Raw genomic sequence first — 6000 nt, forward strand, 5'->3', positions numbered from 1 at the left:
GCATATTTATAAGGCCTTTGAGTCTCTCTGATGTTATTTTTCCCATTTTAATTTAGGACCTTTCCCTGTGGTGCAAGGTCCTTGTAAATACGCCCCCATCTGTGCTTGGCAAATTTAGATCTTGATTATTTGACTTACATAGCCATGTTAAAAGTGATCTAAAAATGGAGCAAGGGCTTAAAAAAAACGATTTATGATAGGTGTATGCCTCTTTTGCGTCACTGTGCGTCACGTTTGTGACGCAGTGGCGGTGCAAAAGATTTGCTATGTGGTGACATATTTACAACTTGATGCATTTAGGCAGATGTGTCATGCTGTAAAGTCCCGTGGCACATGATGCAGCAGTGATGCAAAACATGCACCATGTTGCAAACCCAGGCCTCATTTCATCTCCAACAAGATAAGAAGCTGAATCTTCTGTAAATGTCAAAATTGTTGTATACACTGCTCAACTTATGTGTACTCTTTGATATGCTAGAGTCCATCCGCACTATGAGATACCTAAGCAAAGGAAACACAGGTGATGTGATTGTGAAATGAGGAAAAGAAACTCCACATTTTTCAATTACATCACCTGTGTTTCCTAAGTTTACGAATGACATTGTGCAGATGAGGTTTAGGTCTGTCCACGGACACAGAAGAGGTCTGGCCTTTGTTCAAGAGTGAAGTGGACATGACTTACTTCATTGGTAGGCCTTCACATGTATTATCTCCTCTGTACTCTTCAACAAGCGTAAATTTCATCTGAAACCCTGAGTAGGCCTCACCTCAAACAAACCTCTGGATAGGCCACACTTTATTGTCATCCTGAATCAATCATTTAAAATGTTAGGGACAGATTTATGATAGGTGTAAGCTTATTTTGCGTCACTGTGTGTGACTTTTATGAAGCAGCGGCTGTGCAAAATATTTGCCATGTGGCGACATATTTACAACTTGATGCATCTAGGCAGATGTGTCATGCTGTAAAGTCCCGTGCCACATGAAACCGATGCAGCAGTGATGCAAAAGATGCATCATGTTGCAAGACAGGTCTCACTTCATCTCCAACAAGATAAGAAGCTGAATCTTCTGTAAATGTCAAAATTGTTGTATACACTGCTGAACTTCTGTGTACTCTTTGATATGCTAGACTCCATCTGCACTATGAGATACCTAAGCAAAGGAAACACAGGTGATGTGATTGTGAAATGAGGAAAAGAAACTCCACATTTTTCAATTACATCACCTGTGTTTCCTAAGTTTACGAATGAAATTGTGCAGATGAGGTTTAGGCCTGTCCACGGACACAGAAGAGATCTCGCCTTTGTTCAAGAGTGAAGTGGATATGACTTACTTCATTGGTAGGCCTTCACATGTATTATCTCCTCTGTACTCTTCAACAAGCGTAAATTTCATCTGCAACCCTGAGTAGGCCTCACCTCAAACAAATCTCTGGATAGGCCACACTTTATCGTAATCTTGAATCAATCATTTAAAATGTTAGGGACAGATTTATGATAGGTGTATGTCTCTTTTGCGTCACTTTTGTGACGCAGCGGCGGTGCAAAAGATTTGCTATGTGGCGACATATTTATAACTTGATGCATCTAGGCAGATGTGTCATGCTGTAAAGTCCTGTGCCACATGAAACTTGCGTCAGTTTTCATATAGGTGTTTTGTTGCAAGGTATGCATTAATTTGCATGAAAGCCCTGTAAAACTAACACAGGGAAATTTAGAAGATTTCACTGACTCAGCTTTATAGCATTGCTGAATCAAATCCTTACGCCTGTTTGAAACAGGCATAAGAAGTGATGCACCATGCAATGTGAGGCTTCCTCCTGTGCATTGTAGTAGACATGTCGCGCTTATGCAAGATTCCTGCAATGTGCTGCTTTTGCGGCAGAGATGTGTGACGCATCTGTGCTGTTTTTGCTCAATGGTGTTCCACATTGTAAATGCGGCACACTATGGGTGGCAGTGCAGCGGTGCACATTAACTGGTGCATCCGTGGGGATGCGCCACTTAGCATAAATCTGCCCCTGTACATTTAAGTATGAGCAGGGGACACAGAGTCGGTGAGGCTTATCCAAGGTTAAGAAGAGATGAGTCCTGTTCACTGAAAAGTTGGACATAGGCCTCACCTCCTCAGCATCGCTGGACATGGCTAAATAATAGCTGCAAAATGTTACTCTTGTTAAACAATTTTACTATTATAATCTCTGAGATTTGTCTCTTACTCTGCAACATCTCATTGTTGTTCTCTTTCTTTAAAGATAACGACAGCATCAACCATGAGTGACAATCAGCAATCAGTTGATCTCGACCTCATCATTGAACTTGTAATTGAAACGTCAGTGGAAGTAGATCCCTTGGATGATTTAAATCCTGAGGATGATGAAGAACATGATGAGGATGCCGATTTGTCAGAATTGTATGACATAGGGTGGGAAGCTGACTTGCTTGAGCCTATGGAACTATAAACATTTATTTTTAAAATTTACAATAAATGAAAAATAAAAATGTAAACCGTTTCATTTAAAATTAAACACACCTTCAAAAACAGGTTATGTGTAGTGTCTTCAATAAAATATTAAAATATGCTCATAAAATTAGATCAGATTCACATATAAAACAGGACAGGTAAAATGAATAAGAATTCCATTTCTTTTCTGATATTTGTGTATTCTAAATTTGCCAAAGCACTAAAAAATATTCTATGTAAAAATGTCAAGTAGTGTGTTAAGTTTTTGATGACTGATATTGATTTACTGTTTGGTAATAGTGGTTAATAACATTTTTTATTATATTTTACCACAGATTCAACTGCAGATCATTTCAAATTTTGAGAATGCCAACTAAGGATAGAATGAGAAAGGCTACAAAACGTCAAAGACAGCAGGTCCATCATTTACTGCAGCAGTCCTCTACAATAAAAAATCGTCAAGTCACCAAGAAAGCCCCGGGTAAGACCACGAAAACATTCATAAGAAACATTTCTAGAAAAAAAAGTAGTACTACAGAAAATGTTTTTGTCCAGAAAAAGAGAAGCAATTTAAACGGAAAGGAAAGGCCAGTCAAAAATGTTACTGCTAGAGCAAGAGATAACTCTGTGCATGATAGTAGAAGGAAACAACAGTTTAGGGACATTTGTAAACGAATGTTCCGCAACAGGATAATTGGCAATTTGTTAAAAAATATTAAGAAAGGTCAACAGAAAGTTGTTTTTTATAAGAGAAAAAAAAAAGTTGAGAAAGTTAATGATCAGGCATTTGAAATTAAACGAAAGTTATTTATTTTGATAATCAATAGAATTAGATAGCTAAACAAGGCAATTTATGATTTCAAAAGAAATAGTAGATGGAAGAGAACAGTTAATCGTAGTAATTTTTGTGAAGTTTTTTCCGGAGAATGGATGCATAGTTCAAGTTGTGAGGCATTTTTCAATGAGGAGAGTTATTTCCAGGATAATGATTTGGTGCATGCAGTTGACACCAGCGGTCGAGCTTATGAGGTGAAAGATGGTTGACCAGTTGAAAAAGAAAAACTTGTGACAACAGAGGCAGAAGAGATGTTAGGTAATGAGGTTTTAGGAAGACGTCCTAAGGGACCTGTGTACACCTGGAAGTGTAGTAGTATTTGCAGTGTGCGACAGGATTCCATCAATTTGCTTTGTGATTTTGTACGGACATTTAATAAGAAAAGTTTGAAGCAGAAAATGAAGTTGTTGCAAGAATTAGATCCTTGCAGAGTGAGAGAAGTGACAGGTTTGCATGGTCATTCACTGGCTTGTCTTTCCAGGAGAGTATGCCAGAGTGTTTTTCATCATTTCAGGATGCTAGCAGTGCATCATAATAAAGTGAGGAAATTAGTTAGAATGTTGTATTATGCTAAGAGTCCAGCAGTTATGCTTAAACAATTATGCGCTGCTCTTTTGCATGGTTCTGAAATAGATGTGAAGAATATGTGTGAAGAAATTGAGTTTTGTTACTTTGGAAGTAAAGAGGAGAATGTTGAAATTGACCCAGAAGAAGAGGGTAATGTGGAAGATAGTGTACAGGTTTCCAGTACAGATAATTTTCAGAAGGAAATTGCCACGTTTCAGGTGAAATCAAGTGAGAGGCCTAATTTCACTTGTGTGTGTTGTCGACGCACTTATTATAAGAATCAGACTAAGTTAGTGGATTTATATGCAAAAAGTGAAAGGGAAAATAATAGTGAATGGAAGGATTTTACAACATACTTGATGGTAGAAAATTGTTTTGATTTGGGACCGGATCAACGTGTGTGTACTTATTGTTGTAATAAATTAAATCAAAACCAGATGCCTGCTAGAGCGGTTCATAATAATCTGGAATTGGTTGAGATTCCTTCTGAATTGAAGGATTTAAATACTTATGAATCTATTTTGATTCAAAGTATCCATCCCTTTCAGGCTATTATAAGAATGGAGCCAAAGACAGGGAAATTGCCTCCATCAGATTTACAGAGAGGATTAAAGGGAAGAGTTGTTTATTTGCCTCTAGATTTGAAGAAAAACATTAACACAATTGGAGTAGAAAAAGTGGAAGAGGAACCGCTGGTTATCTTAGTTAATGGGGTTCCGACAAAGAATAAGAAAATATGGCAAGATTTAGTAGATGTTAGGAAAGTGAAAAAGGCAACATTGTATTTGAAAAAAAAAAATAAGTACTATAAGAATGTATATGTTGCAGAAGAGGAAGTAAGTGAGGAAGAGGATAGCGATTTGTGTGCTGGTCAAATTGAGAAAGTAGAACCCTCTAAAAGTGAAGAAATATATGAACTTTATAGTGTTCATCCTTTGCATTCCAAGGAAGTCATGGGGAATGCTATTGAGTTGTTTCAAATGAAACAAGCCAAAGGGAGTCCCATTAGTGTCTGGGAGGAAAGTTTGGAAGCTCGGTGTTTCCCACAGCTATTTCCAACAGGTCAAGGAGGAAGATATGATGAGCGACCTCATCAAATTCCTGCTTCTGAATACCGGACTTTACGATTGTATGCAGAAGATGCTAGGTTTCGACAATGCATTCCCTATTTGTTTCATCTCCTGTTTGAAAGCGATCTGTCTGGACTGTCATATGCAGTGAACCACATCTTGAAAAGTGGTATACAGATGCAAAACATCTCGGCAAGTGACTTTATGGATAAAGTCAATGTCCAAGACAGTATTTTGGATTGTCACCTGATTAATCTCATGGCCTGTCAGCGTGGTACTAATGAGTACTGGTACCGTCGTCATGGTGATTTAAAATGTATGCTGAGGAACTTAGGAACTCCCACATGGTTCCTCACTCTGAGCTGTGCCGAGTATGGCTGGGAAGACTTACTTGAATTTCTACGAGAGGCAAATGGAAACATCGAAAACATCGAATTCAAGACACCCGGAGAACTATGCTCTTTGGATCCAGTGAATGTATGCAGGTACTTTAATCATAGATTTGAAGCTATGATGTCTTTCATCATGAATAAGAAGAATCCACCTCTTGGAGAGGTGTTGGATTTCTTCTGGAGAAAGGAGTACCAAGCAAGAGGTGCTCCTCATATACATATGCTGCTGTGGATCAAGGATGCACCTAAATTTGGAACAGATCCAGAAGACTTAGTGATGAGTTTCATAGAACAGTATTCTACATGTGCTGTTCCAAACGCAAAGGAGGACAAAAGCCTAAGAGAACAAGTTCTACGCTTCCAAAGCCATCGTTGGGGAAGGTACTGTCGTCGTAAATTCATCACCAAAAAAGAAAAGACAGAATTGAAGGATATGTGGGAGGACATTTCCCATGAAAACCGCCTCAGTAAGAAGTTGTACAGTTTCAGTCTGAAGATGTTGTCGCATCGAGAAATCGGAGCTTACGAATGTTCTGACCGGTTGTCTTCAGCAAGTCTCTATGCCAAATCTAGGAGTATCGTTTGGGCGAGTCTTGGTCTTGCTGCAACGCGTAATCGAGTTCTGAAACCTGTGCGGGAAATTGAGTATTTGGCGGAAAAGGAGCCAAAC

The sequence above is a fragment of the Lissotriton helveticus genome, chromosome 6, assembly GCF_964261635.1.
Source record: "Lissotriton helveticus chromosome 6, aLisHel1.1, whole genome shotgun sequence".
NCBI classification, from domain to species: Eukaryota; Metazoa; Chordata; class Amphibia; order Caudata; family Salamandridae; genus Lissotriton; species Lissotriton helveticus.